This window comes from Fundulus heteroclitus, chromosome 17, assembly GCF_011125445.2.
Source record: "Fundulus heteroclitus isolate FHET01 chromosome 17, MU-UCD_Fhet_4.1, whole genome shotgun sequence".
Lineage (NCBI taxonomy): Eukaryota > Metazoa > Chordata > Actinopteri > Cyprinodontiformes > Fundulidae > Fundulus > Fundulus heteroclitus.
In genome coordinates this window covers 913,294-927,804 of record NC_046377.1, presented here as the reverse complement: position 1 = coordinate 927,804, position 14,511 = coordinate 913,294, and the positions used below count along the sequence as shown (strand labels likewise).

The window sequence follows — 14,511 nt, the reverse complement described above, 5'->3', positions numbered from 1 at the left end:
CTCTGAGTCTGGAGTTGCTTTAAATGTTTGAAATAAAATCACTGCCTATTCATAAATCAGCATCCATTAATGACTGGTAGAAAGTGATTGTTTTCACAAGAAAATGCATGTATGCTGCTGCACAAGACAATTTAATGCCTTAAACATTATGTTATACTGGTACTGGTATGAGCGGGGATAAGGAGTTAAACTCAAATTTGAAAATTAACATCCAACTTTCAACCAGAACGTGGTTACTCAGGGAATACCTTCTAAAAGTTTAAACCTTCTAGGTATCACAAGTGATTTATGGGGATTTTTTTGATAGTGCAAGTTCGCATGTACATGTTTGCCCATAAGCCATGCCCACTTTAGCCAATCATACTCAGGGCGATACTTTGAAGATATCCACCAAGTTTTATAAAAATTGATTTACCCACGTTGGTTGTATAACTTCCTCTAACTTAGAGTGCCCCTTTGTGTTGGAACATGCTAAAAAGACAAACATACACTCAAACCAAAGTTATGCACCACTAGTATGAAAATTATTTCTAAATCTTAGACTAAGGAAAAAACTTTTACTGGCTTAAATAATTAATTTTCACATTATTTGCAATTTTTTTTGAAGATCTGTCCACATTGTTTGATCATCCATGTCAGAAGTAACCTGACCCTATAGCCAGATTGACATCGCTCCGCCTAGCTTCACTCACATCCATCTGGGACCTCTCCCATAGAGAGTGATTTCTTCAACCAATTTTATTGTCCAGCCAATCAGGACGCAGGCCTGGAGTTTCATAGATGTGACGTAGTGGAGAAGCGACCATGATGTGAGACTGTTCTGATTCAGACAATGGCGGCTCGCATTAAGGAAGCAAGCGTTAAAATTGATGCTGCTATTTCTTCCATGTTGTCCAATCTACCTAATATTGTTTCATTAAAAGAACATCAAAGAACGGCTCTGAAGGCTTTTGTTGGTGAAAACCATGTTTTCACCCTTCTCCCGACCGCATTTGGCAAGTTTTGTTTTCCGGGGTTTGCCGGTGGCGGAGCGGTTAGCGCAAACCATGTTAGGAGGCCTTTAGTCCTCGACGCATAGCCGAATACATCTGACTAGGGTCAGGTTATGTCAGAAGTCCTACCAGGACAGTTTCAGTTTGATTGGCCTTTACCCTAAGGAGGAGTTAACGAAAATAGGTTTTGCATATTACACAATATCATAACTAATTAGCATAACTATTTTTTTCTTTCAAAACAATCTTAGCATGACTCAAGAAATATACAGATAAAGAGATTATGTATCTGGATCTAGAGTTTATAAAGAAAACCTTCAAACCTCCATTTCTGTCATAGCAGCGCCCCCTAGTGGTTAAACGTTATTTATTTATTTTTTACATGTATGTAGATGGCCTTATTTTGTATATGACCTGTGATTTCCCTGACAAAGTTGACAGAATTGACTGAGTTCAAAGGTCAAACATCCACTTCATTATCATATTAAAAATATGCTCTCAGGCAAGGGTTTTGAAGTTTTTTTTCTTCCTGCTTCTCGGTAAAGGTGGACACTTTTCTTTTCTCTTCTCTCCTTCCTCCCCCGTTTCCCTGACTGCTTCTATCAATCTTTTTTGGAGTCTCGTTTTACACATCTTCCAAACTATAAATTATGAATCTGGTCAGCTGGACTCAACGAAATTGATAAATTTTTCTCAACAAGAAGACTGGGCGAAAGAGAGCCCATGTGCCTGACGGGGCATATGCAGCTGGACACACGGTGGGAGGACGATCATGTGTCTGTCCATTTTGTCAGTCAAGGATGTTCAAAATTTGATTTATGATAACAGGATTTCTGCTTTTTGGAGGTGGCGGTTACCTGGAGTATCGAGAAACTATGAAAACGTCGGCAGCTGTTTCAGCCCATGAACTATGTGAGGGATATGTCCGCTTGCAGGCCAGCTGTGGTTTCTGAACTTGCTAGCAGAATTGGTCTGATCTCGGAGAAAAGTATAAGCTGGATTCTGGCAGAATGACCACAATTTTGGCTTTTTTGGAAACGCCATTGAGATGTACCAGTGAGACTTTAAGGCAGACAGAAAAACAAGAGTCTGCCTGCCCAAAACAAATGCTGCTATCCAAACTGGCTCCCCTGCAATCTTAATTTCTCTTGGATGTTATATAAACAAGACGTTCGGACATCTGTGACCTTGAACAGAGCACGCTGAGAGAAGATGAGCGGCTGAGATCTTGTGAAAGCTGTGCGTAAGTAAAAATGCCGGTATACACATAATACGAATCTGATCCACAAACAAGCCAATAATTCAAAATTAAACAACGTGAAGTTAAAATATTAACAATTGTTTCATATTTCACAATACAGAAACTGGACGACGACACCTTGACCAGCCTTGAGAGCTACCTGGACGAGTGTTTTGACAGCATGTTAATGGGGAAGCTGAAGAGCTCCACGGTTTGAGAAATACAACAGAACCTGAAATTTCATGAAAGGAATACTTAATAGTAAGATTACTAAATTATACAAGACGCACATAATCTTCTTTATGACATTTTTGGTATTGTCACCTCTATGATTTATGATTACCAGATGCGTGACCTATGGCATGCAACCTATGACCTAAGATTTATGACATGTAACTTAAGACCTGTGACAGGGTATTTATGACTTGAGAGACCTATGACTGACTTAAAGATGACCAGATGCTAGCGTCAATTTTGAGAACACCTCCTAACTCTGTCAATTCCTAACCATATGGGAGGAGTTTCCGTCTTGAATACGGTTGAAAAAATGGTATTAAATAAAACATTTTTTTTTTTTAATCAAAGACCCACCACAAATTGGAGAAGCGGTCATTGGATCAGTTGCGATAGAAGAGGATGAAATAGGGGTTAGTATTTCCAAACTCTTTAGAAGCTTACGTTGATGGGTCGATTTTCTCTGTGTGAAAAAAAACATTGACATATCAGGACCAGCCTCTGGAACCATCCCTCTTCTAAGACCCTCTACCCAATAAATAGAGTGAAAGAAGGCTCCTGATACACTGATTCTTCACTCATTCTTCTCCTCGTTAAAAGATGGATTTTAAATTCTTCAGGATGATGTCTGCATACTGGTATAGAGTCAGATTATACAGGTGCCGAAATTTATAATCTGGTCCGTACCACCCTTTTCACCAGTCTTCCACTCGCAATCGTCCTCTGCCTCCTCAGCAATGAGCGTGGATTGCTACGGTGAAAGTGGCTTTAGTTCACTGTCAGAAATTTATGAAAGATACAAGCTACGGTTGTGAAGTAAGCCACCCAAGTCCACGACAGCATCAATGCTTGGAGGTGGTAAACGAAGATTTTTACCAGCAACGTTTTTACAGTCTCATGGGTTGACTCGATACACCGCAACTCATTCCCTCTATCCAGAGACTGCTGAGTATGGAACAACATACAGGCTGAAGATCATCGTGTCAAGACAATAACAGAGACGCTCTTGTATGAACTAAGTTCTTCAGACAGAATTCACGCATCGATTCAAGAGATGTATGAAAAGACTAGAGAAGTGTATCATCTGAGACAACTCCACTCAGTCTCTGAGAGCTACTGTTAAACATAGTAAACCATTGAATAAAATTGTTCTCATCCAACACGATAGTGTCATTATTTAAGCAGCTTTTGTACGGTCCAACCCTCTCCAAATAGTCTCTTTTACTGTCAAGACATGCCTGAATTAAAAAAAGGGTTATAGATATCTATAAATTGACCAGCTCTATCAGACTTGGATATTAAGAATCTCTTAAAGGCACAACATGTTTCATTAGAAATAGAGGTTTTACTCCACCAAAAGCCTTCTGCCCGTCTGTTTATCCTTGCTCCACCAAAATCCTTTTGTAGGTGTCTCTGTCACTGCTGGCTCCTTCGTGGTCGGGGATGAGAACAGGCTGTCACGTAACAGGAGGTGTAATTTGTGTGCTTATAAACACTTTCAGCTCACTTTAGCCATTTCAAAGATGGGAAGAAAGTTTTCACTCATCTTATTGGAGAAGAATTTAAATTTAATGTGTAGTTAAAGAAATTTAACTACACGTTCTTCATGTCTCTCATCCCACTCAGCTCTAAGTACATGATGACCTCATCACCTCTTAACTCTTGTATTCTCTAAAGAGGTCGGGAACTGATATTTTTCACCTTTTTAAAGTTTAGCAAATGACCCTTTATATAATAATCACTTTCAGAGAAAGTCCTGATTTAAAGAAAGAACTTTGTCTACCAGTGTGTCGATAACAACGGAGCATGGTGTTCTAGCGCCTTACATTCTAAACCTATTTCAGCCTTATTTCAATTCTTTACTGTTACGGCCAGTGGCCTTTCTCTGTTTAGTTTTTCTTCCTTAGTGTGTGTTTGTAGGTGTAGTTGCAGCTTCATGCCAGCTGGTGCCACTGTGGGAACTTGCAGCCCTCATGTGTCTCTTCCTGGTTTGCCTTCAGCCACTTCCTGTTGCAATCATCCTCATCTGGATTGGACACTGACCTGTTTGCCCAACCAATCTATGGAGAGACCTTCTTATTTAAGACAGCTGTGTTTTAGAGCAGCTTGCCTCACTGCTGGGTGGTATTGTTTGTTGTGTAAGGTTTTAGCTTTAACACTGTTAATTGCTGGTTGTGTTACTAGTTTGCTGTTTTGCTGCGACACTTTGTTAAACCTGACAAATGCTGGTTGTGTCACTAGTTTGTTTTACTTTTGCCCTTTTGGTTTATTTTAGTGTTGCTGCTGTTTCCAGCAGCAACACATCAGTTCTTGTGGCCTTAAGTCATTTCGGGGTTTCTTTTATTAGATCACGTCCTGTCCTTCGATAGTGTACTTATTGTTTCCATTACTTTTGTTCCTAAAACCAACTAAACAATAAATCTTAACCTTTTTTTACTCAACCTTTTCCGTGTTGGCTCTAAATGTTACTTCCAGCTTCCCCCTAGACAAGTTGGGTTGTAACAATTAAAGTTAGATCTGCTGTATTAATTAAGATGATATCCTTCAATAGTGTAAAAAACAGGGTTTAACTCTAAGGTTACATCTCCTTCTAATTAAGTAGCTTTCTAAGTCGATTTTAAAATCCAAAACATGGATTCATCCCATCAATAACCATCAGCCGCCACCACCAAAGCCCCTTCAAACTACACGCAGCACCTGGCTACTGTACTTCTTCGCACCTCTGTTTGATTAAACCTTACAAAAATAGCTGTGCGGTAGTTCCTCTGATTTAATGTTATTTAAAGATAATTGTTTTACTAATTAGGTCACTTTTAGGGTAACCACCCGTTTTTAAAGAACAGTGATAAATATGAACACACCACACTTTTCAGATTTATATAAAAAAAAAAAACAACATTCTGCATCTTTTTAACGTCTATTCCCGTTTTTCAGAATAATAACATTGAAATTACTGGTTACACTGTGGCAAGAAATTGAATGACATAGTTCTTGGTTTTTAAAGGTTCACACTTTCTGCGTTCACCTCTTCATCTTCTAACTTTCTTGATACCATGTGAGCTCTACTATCAAGATCATAAGCAAACATTCAGGTATTAGTATCAAAAAAACCTGTTTGAATCAAGTACCATTTGACAAGAAAAGTACATCCCAACAGGAGAATGTTTCCTTTATCTACAAGGCCTTTATTGTTTGTTTTACATAAAACCTGTAAGCTATATCTCCACATAAAAACGTTAGCAGTACAATGTCATGATTTGGGTTTTGTTATGGTCTGTGTTTGTTGTTTAATTAGTTCACTCTCCTGTCTTAGTATTAGCTCTGGTTTTTATTATTTTTATTATTATATTCTGTCTTAGGTTTAGGTTCTGTACTAGTTTTGGTTAATGGCATAGTTTGGGTTTTAATGTGGTTTGATTTTATACTTTGTTTTATGTTATCAGTTTCTTCTGGCCAGGGGCCTGTTTCAGAAAGGAGGTTAAGTGAAAACTCTGAGTATGTTAACCCTGAAATGAGGGAAACTCTGGGTTTTCTGTTTCAGAAAGGGATGTAAGTTAAACCTGAGAAACCAGAGTAAGTCAAGCCCGTTTCTGAAAGAGAGGTAACTTATACTCAGAGTCAGTTACCATGGCAATTTACTCTGTGAACCTAACCTGGTTGGGAGCAGGTTTTCTTCAGAAAACCCAGAGTTTATTTTGGTCTCCTCCCCTTTTTTAAAGAGGAAGTGGTGTTTAAACACCTCATTGATTCTTTGGGGACATATTCATTGTGCACATTTCAGTCACGCAGAGCGCATCAAAGGGAATGAAATGACATGTCCATTTATGGATGATCCTGTTGACGAAGAGGTTGTATTACTTCGTAGGGAGTTACATTTACGTCGGGAAAGGATTTTGAGGCCCAGAGTGGATTTTTTGTCATTTCCCTATCCTATCACAGCAATTTATATGGTGTTCTTCATTTGCTAAAAAAAACAAACAAACAAACAAAAAAAAGATTTTAAAATAGTTTCAATACTTCCTAGAATTCACCTGTGACCATACACTCACATCTAGCTTTAGTTTCAGAATGTCGATTTCCAGATCTGCCTTTTGGATCTGGCGGTCCAAGTATACAAGTTCTTTGCTGTTTTTTTCTATCTTTTTAATAAGAAGAAGTCTATATAACTCCTTATCTGGCAACTGAAAATACATTAGATTAGAGTTACATCATGAATGTAGTCTAAAATTCAGAATGAAACTGTGGCATTTACTGTAAATCACTGAACTGTGTCCATCTGTGCACCAGAAGTTGATGGACCTTCCTCCTGCCGTTCTTCCATAACTCTGGGGGGTAGAGATAAGAATGACCATTTATAGATATAAACTTGGATTCTATAGGCTACTCCACATATAAATGTGAATGTGTAGATTGTTTGATGTGTAGACATATAATATTAAAATTACCTCTGTAGGCCTGTCTGTGGCAGCAGAAACAGTTTCTTTATCCCCATCATCCTGAGCATTTCATAGAGTACACTTTATAATACTATTTGTCATAATTGATGGTGTATGGGGTAGGCTACTGACAACTGTATGGGGTACTGTTGGGACAGGAGGCTCCAAGAGGCAGATATTACCATCCGAATCTGTTGGGACCAACAAAAAAACCCAACCCAAAGTAATATATTACTTTGGGTTTTTATCTTGGTTTTTTTTTATCTTCAACAAGTCTAATTAGATTAATGTAATAATTACTGTCTCTAGAAAGTATTGGTCTACTTACTAATTTGTTTTACTTACTTAATAATTACTTTCTAAATTCCAAATCAACCTCAACTACTTGAACAATACAAGGAGAGACAAGAAACTGCACTTCTAACGCTTTCAAATAAACAATATTCAATTGCATGAATTAATCTTAAATTGACCAAAGTGTGTAACTAGAGGGAGAAAGTTAAATTAAAAATATACCTTTTAAAATTTGATATTAAATCCACTATTGTTTTATAGTCTTTAATTTAATTACAGTATTTAGATGACTTAGTAACTTAATTCATTACACCCAACACTGTATAAAAGTAATTAAAATGTAAACATACGCATTGACTCGAGCAGCTATTTTCACCCAAGCTAACTCTCTCTCCTTCGCTGCTGCAGCCGTGTTGCTTTTTTTTAAAATACATGCTCAAATTCTGCATATGCTTGCATAAGCACATCCAGTTCTGCTGGTGAGAAATATGCACACCTTTTTTTGTCTGACGCTGTTGCCATGTTGACTCGTAATATCTGCGCTCCATTGATAATGGCTTTTTATAGTTTTGGTGCACGCGCTTAACTCAGAGTCAGTCAACTCAGAGTTGATTGAACTAACTAATTTCAGCTGTTCTGAAACCCAAAACTCAGAGTTTCCCATCTCAGGCTAAGTCAACTCAGAGTTCAAGTTTTAACTCAGAGTTGGTTGAACCTCCTTACTGAAACAGGCCCCTGCTCTGATCACTTCTGTCACCAGCCTTTATTCAGTTCACCTGCCAGCATTCTTTCATCTTCCTGTCACTCCCCTTCACCAGTCACCATCCAATCAGCTTCAGTTTTCTTCCAGCCACTTTTTCCCCCCTGGTCAGCTCCACCCATTCTGGTAATTAGTCTCACTCTGTTCACCTGCTCACTCCTCTACTTATACCTGCCTCTGTCTCCTGCACTCTGCCAGATCATTGTCTTAAATGAGTTGTTTGGTGAGTTTTGTCCAGCATTCCGTTGGCTGAAATCCTGTTGACGTTACACAAATGCTGCCTTTTTTGACTTCTGAGCCAGCCTGAGTCCTGATCTTGATTTTCCTGCCCTGTTCTGATAGCTTACCTGTTAACCAACCTGAGCCTGTACCTGTTTCTGATTTTTCTGCCTGCCTCTCCGTGTACCGGTTTTTGGATTCCTGTTTTGACCATTGAGACTGTTTGTTCCTGCCTAACCAGTTCTGTTTATTAAAACCTGGTTATTCCATATACCTCGCTTGTTGTTGGCTGAATACTGGGTCCCTCTGTCCCCGTTTCTTGATTATACGACATATTTACAAGATTTTCCTCGTTTGATATCCTTGAGAACGTAACAAGTTACAGCATTGCCTCTTTTGTCATTACCAAACCAATTTATCGTTTTTTTACCCACCACAAGGTCTCTGGCTGGAAAAGTTGTCAATGGTTTTCTACCCCATGGTCTGTTATCTCTACTGCTTGGGGATCCGGAGTATATTTAAAAACATAGTCCTAAATTTGCTTCTTAGATCAGCAACATTGAGAGAAAAAAACTACAGTTTTTACAAATCTTCCTTAGATTTTTGGTTACAACAGTAGCTAAAAGGCAAGGCCATTGGTTCTGATTCTACCTCTATGCTTATGACAGTTTCTGCTTCCTTTCAAAGCAAAGTCTAAGACTAGAAATGATTCAGTGTATCTATGTTTTCACGTGTGCTTTTAATTATTTGTGTTTTTAATGTTAAACATTCAACTTTAAAGTTGTTTAAAAAAATAAAGCAAATGTTGTAAGAGTTAGTTGATTTATTACTCACACCAGGATAATTATTTAATGTTGCCTAAATCTGAACATGCTCCTTATCACATTAAATATATGTTGTAGGTTGGATTGCAAATTTCCAACATATTTTCTTCACTTCGAATACAATTAGTTGCCTGTTTCCTTTTTCTGCTTTGGTAAGCTAAAAATCTCTGATTAAGGTCCCAGTATCAGCTAACTAAGTCACATATTAAGCCATACCGTTCAGCCTCATTTTTTTCAATCCACTGGGCAATTATCCTACTAAACTGCTGGTAATTTACTTGATAAAAGATGACCAGCTAATATTATCCTGGGGAGAGATAAATATATCTGTAAATATTTTCTTATAACTAATTTTTTTTTTAAACTTATATTGTTTTAAAGTAGGCCAGGCTATTAATTAATACAGTGAACTTGTCAGCCTTAATTACAACATAGCAGTAACACAGCTAATAATGTTATCAGTAAAAATATGGAGCAAACTAATACATTGAAAATTCTATTTGAAAAAGCAAATCTTAACTGTTGATCAGAGTTACTGAACACGAAGCTATGTAGAAAACCAGCCTCAGAATAGACAACTATTTTCAGTGTTGAAACATGAAGACATTTAATGCCTGATAAACAGAACCTGTACCTCCACATTTAAGATAATTACAGAAAACACTCAATAAGTGTTTACAGCATGCTAATGGTCACAGGTTCTGATCTAATCATGAACCATTTACACCGTATCTCAGACATTCATGTCCCTTTGTGCATGTTTTAGCTACTCCAAAGGTTTGTATAGTCATGCATACGGCACATTTATCTCACAATGTAGTGTAAATTGCCTGCTGCCCTTCCTCTGATTAATCTGAGTATTCAATTTATTTTAATCTGAATATGTTGTATTTTTAATAATTGGGCAATACTTGCTTTGGTTTTATTTTGGTCATTCTGATCATTTTATTCTCTGTTGCTTTACAACTAGCTTTAGATGACCTTGTTTTTATTACTGAGTCAGTCCGTAACTCTATGCTTTTTTTTTTTTTTTTGCCACTGGCATGCCCAAATTCACTCATGGTGGGATAATGAAGGTAATTTCTTATCTTATTTCTCCCTGACAAATGTTTCTTTGCAGATCATGATATAGCATGGATTATTTGGAAAATATGTAGCATTCTTTAACTCATTGTTCATTTTTTATAATGATGTAATGATACTGATTGGATTTACAACCCCCGGTTAAAGTATTTATTTGTTTATTTGGTACTTTTGTCGACACAGAATTACACAGACTACAGTAACACTTTTTAAACCTTTTTGTTGCTTTTATCCACTGTTCCGTAGCCCAGGATAAAGCACCGTGGTGTAATAGAACTCAGCCTCGCATCGTTCTGTGAACTTTCTAGTCTCACCTTTGAAGGTTGATATCAGCGTGGCTGGATGAATGATGACGTCAGCGCTTTTTAGTTTGGCTCGTCTCCCCAAAACCGTCTGGTTTCTTGGCCATCTCCGTGGTCAAATCCGGGAAAATCCATAGCTTCATTTCATGAAAGACGCACACGCTTCTCTTTTGCCACTTCTAGGGTCTCCTGCTTTGTTGTAAAATGTTGAGCGCACATGATCATCACTCTGCCTCCTGCTCTCCCCACTGATCCAATCCAGTGCGCAATCTCCACGGCAGCCTGAGAACTGTAATTGAAGAGCTCTGCCATAGAGGGTTCAAATGGAAACAGTCCAGACTTGGATGTTTTGTGCGTGCTCCATCTAGTTAAGGCGGTAGCCCCAAGTGGCTGGACTGGAGCAGTAAACGCATCAGCCAGGGTTCTTAGACTCTTGGTTCATTTGACTCGATGTTGTGGTTGCAAAGCAGAAAGGAAAGCTCAGTTTGGGGATTATGATTTTTATAGGGTCCACTTCTGTCTTGTTACTTGCTGTAACTTGAGCCTCAGTCACAACCTTCTCATAAATTATGAACATTCATTTTTAATTGGTCTTCTGTCAGCTACACGATTGGCGACAGGACAAATAAACATTTCTGTGTCTGTAGCCTAAAAGTTTTGTTTACTTAATTTGCTGTAAAGCTGTCTTTGTTATAGAGCTCCAGAAAGTACATTTCTCCTCACCATTCTCTTCTCACCATGACCTGTGTGCAATTGTACAGTGTTTAGATGGTGTTTTGTTCTAACTTGGTAATATTCTGTATTTATCTTTTTAAATTCTCAGTGATTTTTATTCTCTGTTACTTATGTTATGACCCACCTAAATTCTGTTCGCTCTCAGAATTACCAAAGAGGATCAGAGTTACGGCGTAATCATGGTCAATTACTTCTTATCTCGTTACAAGTCTCCTAGTAAACCTACTATTTTTTTTTAAACAACTAAACAGAACATAATTGCATTCCATCATAATTTAAAATATATTGATGTTTATTGATGCTCTCCTGGAACCAACAGAGGAAAAAGTGGCAATAGTAAGAAACTCAACCCTTTTGTCAGTAATGAGTTTTTGAGGCACTATTGGTAAAGAATGTATTTTCACAATAAATCACATATCCCAATAATGTTCTTCTCCAATAAAAATAAGATGATTGCACGTTTGTATGTTGCGCTACTAATTTTGCGATATGTAAGAGAACACTGTGACGCCCGGTCCCAGCTTATAACAATGCTTAACTAAAGGAGCAGGTTTTACCATGTTTATGATGGTTAAATGCTGCAATCAGGTTGAACACAGTACAGCTTGATTCATTTGAGACAAAAAGAAAAACACCCGCAAAGTTTTTTACTTTCATGCACTTCTTTAATATATCAGTTTTTTTATATTCACAACCAATACATAAAGCCTCCTCCCTATATTTACAGCTTTAAATATGTGTACACTAATATCTTCCCAAATTGTCATTCCTTAGTTTCGAGCATCAAGGAATTTGTTACATGTACATTCTCCATGCCTCCTAGCAAACTGACATTCTTTTTACAACTATTTACAGGTGAAAACAATGCCGTAAAGGTCACACTTGAAATTAATTAAAGGTGCAAGCTAGGATGAGAGGCAGGAAATATTTAGGAAAGAAACAAAATATAAAAGACAGAAAAAGACTGAACAGAAAGCGATTCATGGATAAGAGCAGGTTTAAGGCATGACCATAGATTGGGTGGAGGAAAGCAATTCTCTCAGTAATAGAGCTCAGTCTTTGCTCTCGTAGAGCTAAGGATATATCCAAAATATTTTTAATAGAAATTAAAACAGCACTTTGAAAGTCATTACCGTTTGCTTTCTCAGCTTTCATTGAGAGCAATCAGCTGATCTCAGCGCCGTAGAAAATGCAGTTAAAGCACTGAAGGATCGTTCCAAAACGTCTGTAAAGGAACAAGCCATATGCTAGGTCGACTAGGACTTCACAGCTTTACATCTCCACTGGTTTACCAGTACAGGTTTTGGGAAGTTTCAATATGCTGTCATACTGAATCTTCTCAAGATTTAAATATCTTGAGACTTAAAAACATAAATGCCTGAAAAGGAGGCTGGCTGTTGTGTTCTTGTCTTGCCCTTAGAGATACAGGAGTCATCATTTTAAACTTTGTGTTCCACCCCCCTCCAACAACATTCTCTAAGGTAAAGAGCAGAAGCTGAAAATACAAACTTTTGAGCACATCCACCACTCTTTGTAATGTGCAGACGAAAATGCAAAACACCATCTCTCTGTTAAGACTGTTCTGGTTGTATGTTTGTAGCTATCTCAACTCGACCCAATGCAGCTTTGAGTCACAGAGATTACTCGCACAAGGTGTTAAAGAAAACGACAATGCATCCTAGCCATCTTCATTTTTCTAATCACAAGAATAAAGCACCACCAAAAAGTTAATTAAGTTAAAGCTATAGTTTTTTTTTTTAAGTTTTGTCACCCATGAATACTTTATTATATAAAGGGCACAAGTTGCGTCCATATTACAGTCTGACTTCACAATGACACAAAGAGGGAACAGAAATATAAAGTGATACATTGTTTAGAGTTAACCTGACTGTTAATTCTGTTTCCTTCAACGTAACTGCCTGTTTTAAGGAGCTTTTAACTTGTGAAAAGGCTTGGACAAAAAGTCAGGTGGAAATGTGGACATAAGTTGCCAAAGAGTAAAATGTTTGACTAAACCCAGACAGTGGCAACCCAAGATGGTAGCAGCAGCAGCAGCATAGTCTCCAGCTTGCATACAAGGTGACAGCGTTTTTCTAGTAATCCAGATCACTCAAGGCCCTTTGAGATTAGAACGTTTCTTCCAACAACTGTAACCCCAAATTGCCCGATTTATATTAGGAAGCCATACAGTGTTGCTGAAAAACTTATTTCTTTACAGTGTTTTATTTGTGATGGTTTAACTCAACACCAATGTAGTAGTCAGAAGATTATTCTGAGGGCACTGACACCCCACTCAAATCGTCCAAGTCTTTTCACAGTTAAGTCTTCTAAAAAATAAAATTGACCCTAAATGCCACTTTAAGCTTGTGCCGCAAATAGTGGCTGGAAGAGAACTCTCAACACTGATGCACGAGATGCCAGCTATAGTCAAACAGGCTCTGGTTCATTTTGCTCAAACACTTGGGGAGAAAAATAGTCACCGGTTGTCTGGAGAAAAAACGAGCGTAGGTGGAATGTATCGAGAGAGATGTTGATACAGCATCTGACTTTTTGCGTTTTGAAAGAGGACATAAAATTAGGATAAAACAATGACTTTTCTCACATGGAAAACTACCCCCTGTGCTTGCTTCTGTCTGGCTTCCCAACTCGCTGCTAGAGCTATCTGTTGCAGCATGAACAATGTTGTGCATCTTCCTTTTCCTTCATTTAACAGATAAGGTTTTCGGTGTGTGAGGAAGTTCTGCCCTCTTCACTCTCACCATCACAAGGTTAACCCATAGTTCTGCCACAGGAGATCTTTGGGGATTAAATAAAAAATGTGCTCAGTGAAGCCTTGTCCTGCAGCCACACATCTAATCAACATATTTTATACGGCTTTTTTATCAGATGGCAGTGCACATTAGTTTTAGAAGAGCGTAGCTCCAAAATCTCAGAGGATCACATAATTTCAAGCTTTCATGAACACTTTTGCTTTTAAGCTTTTTTTTATTGCCCTATTTTTCCCTCATCTCAGTGTGCCAGCTTTTCAACTTGGTATGTACACCACATAGTCTTGGATATTAGTTTAAAACAGAGGATAACTGTGTTGTAAATTCATTCATTCCACAGATGTTGTCTACTTCTGTCGTAGCTTTAAGGTGTTCACTTAAGTACGCTTACAATGTTATACCATTGTTACCTAGACCACTTCAGACAAAGAAGCTACAAAAAATAAATTGCTGAGAGAATAACTGGACAAGAAGCAACAAAGGAAAGTAACTAAAAAGGAAGTGCATATAACAGCTCAGGCTAAGACCGTCCAACATCAAGGCTAAAAGCTTTTTGTGCTTGTTGGACGTCACTTATTGAAACTCCATCTTTGCGTGTACGCAACACAATCTTCACAGTCCAGC

The 14,511-nt window shown here is 38.0% G+C and overlaps 1 long non-coding RNA gene across 1 annotated transcript; it reads right to left on the bottom strand.

The window, feature by feature from the left end:
* Positions 1 to 6,704: 6,704 nt before the first annotated feature.
* Positions 6,705 to 7,067, bottom strand: LOC110367070. The gene is made up of 3 exons (XR_004933107.1): positions 7,035 to 7,067; positions 6,912 to 6,962; positions 6,705 to 6,791 (listed from the first exon to the last, which is right to left on the bottom strand). It is a non-coding gene; the product is annotated as an uncharacterized LOC110367070 (long non-coding RNA).
* Positions 7,068 to 14,511: the final 7,444 nt, after the last annotated feature.